We start from the raw sequence: 9353 nt of genomic DNA, 5'->3' as shown, positions 1-9353 counted from the left end.
CGGGGCTCACGCTGAGGGTCCCAATGCGTGTTTGTGCCCAAGGCGGCCCTCAAGCATGGGCGTGGCCTCATGGCCCAAGCTGGTTTCTCCAACCGGGAAGACGGCACACCGTGCCGACAGCAAAGTTTCCGGCCAGGGCGAAGGAGGAGTTTTAGTTTCATGCTAATTTTGACCACTGTGCAGTGCCTGGAGATAAGGTCTAGGTTCTGAAGCCTGCAAACCCAGGTTGGGCAGAGATGATGGCCTAATGGCATGGCGGGTCCAGTGTGCTGGCTGTGCGGCCAGCTGTCTGCATGTTGGTCTGGATGTCTGGGCTCAGGCTGTGTCAGAGAAAGCATTACTGCCCTGGGCAGCCTCTATGATTGCAGTGCTGTCCAGTGGCGTGTAGGTTGACCCTCATTTGGGGGTCTCTGGACAGCCCCAGAAGGCAACATTTTTCTCCTGGCGGCTAGGCAGAGTGCTGCGTGTGGCTCCGGAATGCCCAGTCTGGATTGCTTGTGGGCCAGGATTGTGAGGACTGAAGTCTGAGAACCGAAGTAAGCGTGGGGTTCCAGGGCTTGGGAAAAGGTGGCCAAGTCTGCAGAGGCTGAATCGAGACCTCCTGCATCTGAGTCAGGACGGGGACCTGACGTGGGCTCATTTTGGAGTGCGTGTCCATGTTGGGCCCTTCTTCAAGAGGGGTGCCTCAGCGGCTATGGGGGTTTGCCCACGCTGGGATGTGAGATGCTCCCACCCGCAAGGATTCCTTCTGTTGGGCTTCCGATTCCTTTTGGAAGGCTCCAGGCCACTCCATACGGATGGACGGGAGAACAGCGTTCTAAGGATTGGTGCCTGGGCAACCAAGCTCGCATTCTCATTGTCTACTAGCAACAAGGCATGTTCCAGCTGCAGGCTACAGCGGAGCTACCCAGGGGGCTGAGTAAGAATTGAACTCTCCTGAGGATGGATCGTAATGTGGGTCTGTGTCACTGGAGACCTGGGAATGTGTTGGTGGCTGCGAAGACCTGAAGGATTCTCCTAAACGGAGGGTTTTCCCACCTCCAAAGAGCACGGGTCCCATGTGGAGTTGTGGACAATGGGATGGACAGAGTGTCCTTGGAGAGGGCATGCACTGTAGTGGGGTGTGGCTCCAGGGGTCACAGTCTGGTGGGTGTGTGAGCCAGGGCTGCGGGGAAAGAAGTCTGAAAACACATTCTCGCTTCGCTTGGGGCATAGGGTAATGGCAGACCGGATCTACGTTCCGTGAGGGGCCCTCCTCAGGACAGGACCGAAGGGTGTCTGTGTGAGGCCGATGCTCAGGCTTTTGTCTCTGGATTCTGTGTTCAAGGACGGCCAAGGCATGTAGGGCTGTCCTCTTGGGCCATGGACGAGTCTCCCACTCTGGGGATGTGGCCCGGCTACCAGGACGCTGGTGTCCTTCTGTGGGACGGAAGGAGTCCTTTTCTCTGCCTTAGGCGTCCCTCCAAAAGAGGGATCCTGAGCAGAGCCCTGGGTAAGGTGACCTCCGGTTAGGATTGGGTGCCTAGTGGCAAGACCAGCCTCATCGGCGGGTTCATGATGCAGCCTCTGAGAAGCCTCCCTTGAGTTTGGGGCTCACGCCGAGGGACAAAATGCGTGTCTGTGCCCAAGGCGGCCCTCAAGCCTGGGCGTGGCCTCGTGGCCCATGCGGGTTTCTCCTCCCCTGGACGATTGGACACCATGCCAACAGCACGTTTTCCTGCCAGAGGAGGGAGGTGTATTACTTGCTGCCGCAAGTCAAAGCTGTGCAGTGAGTGGAGATAAGGTCTAGGTTCTGAAGCCTGAACACCCAAGGTAGGGAAGGGATGCTGGCCTAATGCCAGTGTGGGTCCCATGTGCTAGGTGTACGGCCAGGTGCCTGGGTATCGGTCTGGATGTCGGGGCTCAGGCTGTGTCCGAGAGAGCATTAGGGCCCAGGGGGGCCCATATAATTGGAGTGCTGTCGAGTGGCGTGTGGGTGGATCCTCAATTGGGCGTCTCGGAGCAGCCCCAGAGGGCAACGTTTCTCTCCTGGTGGGCAGGCCGCGTGCTGCGTTGTGGCTCCGGAATTCCGATTCTGGAGGGCTTGTGGGCCTGGAGTGTGAGGACAGAAGTCTGAGAACACGAACTAGGGGAAGGTTATGGGGTGAGGACAAGGCAGGCCCACTCTGCAGAAGCTGAATCGAGGTCTGCTACATCGGAAGTCCGGGCAAGGATCCGACAGGGGCTCAGGGTGGAGTTTGGGTCCCTGTCGGGCCCTTCTGGAGGGTTCCAGAAGGATTCCTTCTGCTGGGCCTTGGATTCCTTTTGGATGGCTCCACGGCACCCCGTACGGAAAGACTCGAGGACAGGGCTTTAAGGATGGGTGCCCAGGCAACCCAGCTCCTGCATTTCCATTGTCTCGTAGCAACAGGGAATGTTGGTTCTGCAGGCTCTGGTGGAGCTCCACAGGGGGCTGAGTTGAATTGGGCTCTCGTGAGGGTTGGTCAGAACGTGGGTCGGTGTCCATGGAGACTTTGGAATGTGGCGGTGGAACTGGGGACCTTCAGTAGATTCCAAAACGGAGGGCTTTCACAGATCCGAATTGCACACGTTTCCCATGTGGCGATGAGGGGAGTTGGACCTGGTGCCGCAAGCAACCCCCAAAGGCTTGAATTGGAAGGAGGGCCCTGAGGAGAGACGCCTGGAAACCCAAGCAAGTACTCAGCTTAGAGCCTAGGGCCCTTTCCGCGTGAATCTTCTGTTTGTGGGGACATCCGTCTGCTTTCCTGAGTGGAGATCGTTGCACACCTTTGAGAGATGGCCCCTGTTTGCGCAGGGCGGCCTCCCTTATTGGGATGGCCTCGTGGATCTGGGCGGTTTCTCCTGATCTGGAGGGTGGTGGGCAATGGAATGGGCAGAGTTTCCTTGGAGAGGGCAGGCACTGTAGTGCGGTGTGGCTCCAGGGGCCCCAGCGCGGAGGGAGTGTGGGCCAGGGCTGTGGGGACAGAAGTCTGAAAACACATGCCCGGCTTAGGTTGGGGCCTGGGGTAGGGCAGGCCGTATCTCCATTCCGTGAGGGGAGCTCCTCGGGATGGGACTGAAGAGAGAGTGTGAGGAGGTGGTTCAGGCCTGGGTCTCTGTTTTGGCGTCCAGGATGGCCGAGGCATGGAGGGGTGGACGCTTGGGCCATGGACGAGTCTCCACCTACGTGGGTTTGGACCCGCTACCGGGAGGTTGGGGTCATTCCGTTGCATTGGAGGAGTCCTGTTTTCTGCCTCAGGGCTCCCTCCAAAAGAGGGATTCCAGAGCAGAGTCCTGGGAACAGGGAATGGAAATCCTGTCCCCTGGTTCATAGGGCATGGGCATGGCAAGCCCCATATACGACACGGCCCCTTGGTCCGGCCCCCGAGAATCCTCACGAGAGCACGGGGCTCACGCTGAGGGTCCCAATGCGTGTTTGTGCCCAAGGCGGCCCTCAAGCATGGGCGTGGCCTCATGGCCCAAGCTGGTTTCTCCAACCGGGAAGACGGCACACCGTGCCGACAGCAAAGTTTCCGGCCAGGGCGAAGGAGGAGTTTTAGTTTCATCCTCATTTTGACTCCTGTGCAGTGCCTGGAGTTAAGGTCTAGGTTCTGAAGCCTGCAAACCCAGGTTGGGCAGAGATGTTGGCCTAATGGCATGGCGGGTCCAGTGTGCTGGCTGTGCAGCCAGCTGTCTGCATGTTGGTCTGGATGTCTGGGCTCAGGCTGTGTCAGAGAAAGCATTACTGCCCTGGGCAGCCTCTATGATTGCAGTGCTGTCCAGTGGCGTGTAGGTTGACCCTCATTTGGGGGTCTGTGGACAGCCCCAGAAGGCAACATTTTTCTTCTGGCGGCTAGGCAGAGTGCTGCGTGTGGCTCCGGAATGCCCAGTCTGGATTGCTTGTGGGCCAGGATTGTGAGGACTGAAGTCTGAGATCCGAAGTAAGCGTGGGGTTCCAGGGCTTGGGCAAAGGTGACCGAGTCTGCAGAGGCTGAATCGAGATCTCCTGCATCTGAGTCAGGACGGGGACCCGACGTGGGCTCATTTTGGAGTGCGTGTCCATGTTGGGCCCTTCTTCAAGAGGGGTGCCTCAGGCGGCTATGGGGGTTTGCCCACGCTGGGATGTGAGATGCTCCCACCCGCAAGGATTCCTTCTGTTGGGCTTCCGATTCCTTTTGGAAGGCTCCAGGCCACTCCATACGGATGGACGGGAGAACAGCGTTCTAAGGATTGGTGCCTGGGCAACCAAGCTCGCATTCTCATTGTCTCCTAGCAACAAGGCATGTTCCAGCTGCAGGCTACAGCGGAGCTACCCAGGGGGCTGAGTAAGAATTGAACTCTCCTGAGGATGGATCGTAATGTGGGTCTGTGTCACTGGAGACCTGGGAATGTGGCGGTGGCTGCGAGGCCCTGAAGGATTCTCCTAAACGGAGGGTTTTCCCACCTCCAAAGAGCAGGTGTCCCATGTGGAGTTGTGGACAATGGGATGGACAGAGTGTCCTTGGAGAGGGCATGCACTGTAGTGGGGTGTGGCTCCAGGGGTCACAGTCTGGTGGGTGTGTGGGCCAGGGCTGCGGGGAAAGAAGTCTGAAAACACATTCTCGCTTCGCTTGGGGCCTAGGGTAATGGCAGACCGGATCTACGTTCCGTGAGGGGCCGTCCTCAGGACAGGACCGAAGGGTGTCTGTGTGAGCCCGATGCTCAGGCTTTTGTCTCTGGATTCTGTGTTCAAGGATGGCCAAGGCATGTAGGGCTGTCCTCTTGGGCCATGGACGAGTCTCCCACTCTGGGGATGTGGCCCGGCTACCAGGACGCTGGTGTCCTTCTGTGGGACGGAAGGAGTCCTTTTCTCTGCCTTAGGCGTCCCTCCAAAAGAGGGATCCTGAGCAGAGCCCTGGGTAAGGTGACCTCCGGATAGGATTGGGTGCCTAGTGGCAAGACCAGCCTCATCGGCGGGTTCATGATCCAGCCTCTGAGAAGCCTCCCTTGAGTTTGGGGCTCACGCCGAGGGACAAAATGCGTGTCTGTGCCCAAGGCGGCCCTCAAGCCTGGGCGTGGCCTCGTGGCTCATGCGGGTTTCTCCTCCCCTGGACGATTGGACACCATGCCAACAGCACGTTTTCCTGCCAGAGGAGGGAGGTGTATTACTTGCTGCGACAAGTCAAACCTGTGCAGTGAGTGGAGATAAGGTCTAGGTTCTGAAGCCTGAACACCCAAGGTAGGGAAGGGATGCTGGCCTAATGCCAGGGTGGGTCCAATGTGCTAGGTGTACGGCCAGGTGCCTGGGTATCGGTCTGGATGTCGGGGCTCAGGCTGTGTCCGAGAGAGCATTAGGGCCCAGGCGGGCCCATATAATTGGAGTGCTGTCGAGTGGCGTGTGGGTGGATCCTCAATTGGGGGTCTCAGAGCAGCCCCAGAGGGCAACGTTTCTCTCCTGGTGGGCAGGCCGCGTGCTGCGTTGTGGCTCCGGAATTCCGATTCTGGAGGGCTTGTGGGCCTGGAATGTGAGGACAGAAGTCTGAGAACACGAACTAGGGGAAGGTTATGGGGTGAGGACAAGGCAGGCCCACTCTGCAGAAGCTGAATCGAGGTCTGCTGCATCGGATGTCCGGGCAAGGATCCGACAGGGGCTCAGGGTGGAGTTTGGGTCCATGTCGGGCCCTTCTGTTGGGTTCCAAAAGGATTCTTTCTGCTGGGCCTTGGATTCCTTTTGGATGGCTCCACGGCACCCCGTACGGAAAGACTCGAGGACAGGGCTCTAAGGATGGGTGCCCAGGCAACCCAGCTCCTGCATTTCCATTGTCTCGTAGCAACAGGGAATGTTGGTTCCGCAGGCTCTGGTGGAGCTCCACAGGGGGCTGAGTTGAATTGGGCTCTCGTGAGGGTTGGTCAGAACGTGGGTCGGTGTCCATGGAGACTTTGGAATGTGGCGGTGGAACTGGGGACCTTCAGTAGATTCCAAAACGGAGGGCTTTCACAGATCCGAATTGCACACGTTTCCCTTGTGGCGATGAGGGGAGTTGGACCTGGTGCCGCAAGCAAACCCCAAAGGCTTGAATTGGAAGGAGGGCCCTGAGGAGACGCCTGGAAACCCAAGCAAGTACTCAGCTTAGAGCCTAGGGTCCTTTCCGCGTGAATCTTCTGTTTGTGGGGACATCCGTCTGCTTTCCTGAGTGGAGGTCGTTGCTCACCTTTGGAGAGATGGCCCCTGTTTGCGCAGGGCGGCCTCCCTTATTGGGATGGCCTCGGGGATCTGGGCGGTTTCTCCTGATCTGGAGGGTGGTGGGCAATGGAATGGGCAGAGTTTCCTTGGAGAGGGCAGGCACTGTCGTGCGCTGTGGCTCCAGGGGCCCCAGCGCGGAGGGAGTGTGGGCCAGGGCTGTGGGGACAGAAGTCTGAAAACACATGCCCGGCTTAGGTTGGGGCCTAGGGTAGGGCAGGCCGTATCTCCATTCCGTGAGGGGAGCTCCTCGGGATGGGACTGAAGAGAGAGTGTGAGGAGGTGGTTCAGGCCTGGGTCTCTGTTTTGGCGTCCAGGATGGCCGAGGCATGGAGGGGTGGACGCTTGGGCCATGGACGAGTCTCCACCTACGTGGGTTTGGACCCGCTACCGGGAGGTTGGGGTCATTCCGTTGCATTGGAGGAGTCCTGTTTTCTGCCTCAGGGCTCCCTCCAAAAGAGGGATTCCAGAGCAGAGTCCTGGGAACAGGGAATGGAAATCCTGTCCCCTGGTTCATGGGGCATGGGCATGGCAAGCCCCATATACGACACGGCCCCTTGGTCCGGCCCCCGAGAATCCTCACGAGAGCACGGGGCTCACGCTGAGGGTCCCAATGCGTGTTTGTGCCCAAGGCGGCCCTCAAGCATGGGCGTGGCCTCATGGACCAAGCTGGTTTCTCCAACCGGGAAGATGGCACACCGTGCCGATAGCAAAGTTTCCGGCCAGGGCGAAGGAGGAGTTTTAGTTTCATGCTCATTTTGACCCCTGTGCAGTGCCTGGAGATAAGGTCTAGGTTCTGAAGCCTGCAAACCCAGGTTGGGCAGAGATGATGGCCTAATGGCATGGCGGGTCCAGTGTGCTGGCTGTGCGGCCAGCTGTCTGCATGTTGGTCTGGATGTCTGGGCTCAGGCTGTGTCAGAGAAAGCATTACTGCCCTGGGCAGCCTCTATGATGGCAGTGCTGTACAGTGGCGTGTAGGTTGACCCTCATTTGGGGGTCCCTGGACAGCCCCAGAAGGCAACATTTTTCTCCTGGCGGCTAGGCAGAGTGCTGCGTGTGGCTCCGGAATGCCCAGTCTGGATTGCTTGTGGGCCAGGATTGTGAGGACTGAAGTCTGAGAACCGAAGTAAGCGTGGGGTTCCAGGGCTTGGGCAAAGGTGGCCGAGTCTGCAGAGGCTGAATCGAGATCTCCTGCATCTGAGTCAGGACGGGGACCCGACGTGGGCTCATTTTGGAGTGCGTGTCCATATTGGGCCCTTCTTCAAGAGGGGTGCCTCATGCGGCTATGGGGGTTTGCCCACGCTGGGATGTGAGATGCTCCCACCCGCAAGGATTCCTTCTGTTGGGCTTCCGATTCCTTTTGGAAGGCTCCAGGCCACTCCATACGGATGGACGGGATAACAGCGTTCTAAGGATTGGTGCCTGGGCAACCAAGCTCGCATTCTCATTGTCTCCTAGCAACAAGGCATGTTCCAGCTGCAGGCTACAGCGGAGCTACCCAGGGGGCTGAGTAAGAATTGAACTCTCCTGAGGATGGATCGTAATGTGGGTCTGTGTCACTGGAGACCTGGGAATGTGGCGGTGGCTGCGAGGCCCTGAAGGATTCTCCTAAACGGAGGGTTTTCCCACCTCCAAAGAGCAGGTGTCCCATGTGGAGTTGTGGACAATGGGATGGACAGAGTGTCCTTGGAGAGGGCATGCACTGTAGTGGGGTGTGGCTCCAGGGGTCACAGTCTGGTGGGTGTGCGGGCCAGGGCTGCGGAAAAAGAAGTCTGAAAACACATTCTCGCTTCGCTTGGGGCCTAGGGTTATGGCAGACCGGATCTACGTTCCGTGAGGGGCCCTCCTCAGGACAGGACCGAAGGGTGTCTGCGTGAGGCCGATGCTCAGGCTTTTGTCTCTGGATTCTGTGTTCAAGGACGGCCAAGGCATGTAGGGCTGTCCTTTTGGGCCATGGACGAGTCTCCCAATCTGGGTTGTGGCCCGGCTACCAGGACGCTGGTGTCCTTCTGTGGGACGGAAGGAGTCCTTTTCTCTGCCTTAGGCGTCCCTCCAAAAGAGGGATCCAGAGCAGAGCCCTGGGTAAGGTGACCTCCGGTTAGGATTGGGTGCCTAGTGGCAAGACCAGCCTCATCGGCGGGTTCATGATCCAGCCTCTGAGAAGCCTCCCTTGAGTTTGGGGCTCACGCCGAGGGACAAAATGCGTGTCTGTGCCCAAGGCGGCCCTCAAGCCTGGGCGTGGCCTCGTGGCCCATGCGGGTTTCTCCTCCCCTGGACGATTGGACACCATGCCAACAGCACGTTTTCCTGCCAGAGGAGGGAGGTGTATTACTTGCTGCGACAAGTCAAAGCTGTGCAGTGAGTGGAGATAAGGTCTAGGTTCTGAAGCCTGAACACCCAAGGTAGGGAAGGGATGCTGGCCTAATGCCAGGGTGGGTCCAATGTGCTAGGTCTATGGCCAGGTGCCTGGGTATCGGTCTGGATGTCGGGGCTCAGGCTGTGTCCGAGAGAGCATTAGGGCCCAGGGGGGCCCATATAATTGGAGTGCTGTCCAGTGGCGTGTGGGTGGATCCTCAATTGGGGGTCTCGGAGCAGCCCCAGAGGGCAACGTTTCTCTCCTGGTGGGCAGGCCGCGTGCTGCATTGTGGCTCCTGAATTCCGATTCTGGAGGGCTTGTGGGCCTGGAGTGTGAGGACAGAAGTCTGAGAACACGAACTAGGGGAAGGTTATGGGGCGAGGACAAGGCAGGCCCACTCTGCAGAAGCTGAATCGAGGTCTGCTGCATCGGAAGTCCGGGCAAGGATCCGACAGGGGCTCAGGGTGGAGTTTGGGTCCATGTCGGGCCCTTCTGGAGGGTTCCAGAAGGATTCCTTCTGCTGGGCCTTGGATTCCTTTTGGATGGCTCCACGGCACCCCGTACGGAAAGACTCGAGGACAGGGCTCTAAGGATGGGTGCCCAGGCAACCCAGCTCCTGCATTTCCATTGTCTCGTAGCAACAGGGAATGTTGGTTCTGCAGGCACTGGTGGAGCTCCACAGGGGGCTGAGTTGAATTGGGCTCTCGTGAGGGTTGGTCAGAACGTGGGTCGGTGTCCATGGAGACTTTGGAATGTGGCGGTGGAACTGGGGACCTT

The sequence above is a fragment of the Martes martes genome (genome assembly GCF_963455335.1).
Source record: "Martes martes genome assembly, chromosome: Y".
In the NCBI taxonomy this organism is placed as follows: Eukaryota; Metazoa; Chordata; class Mammalia; order Carnivora; family Mustelidae; genus Martes; species Martes martes.
Note: the sequence above shows the minus strand (reverse complement) of the source record.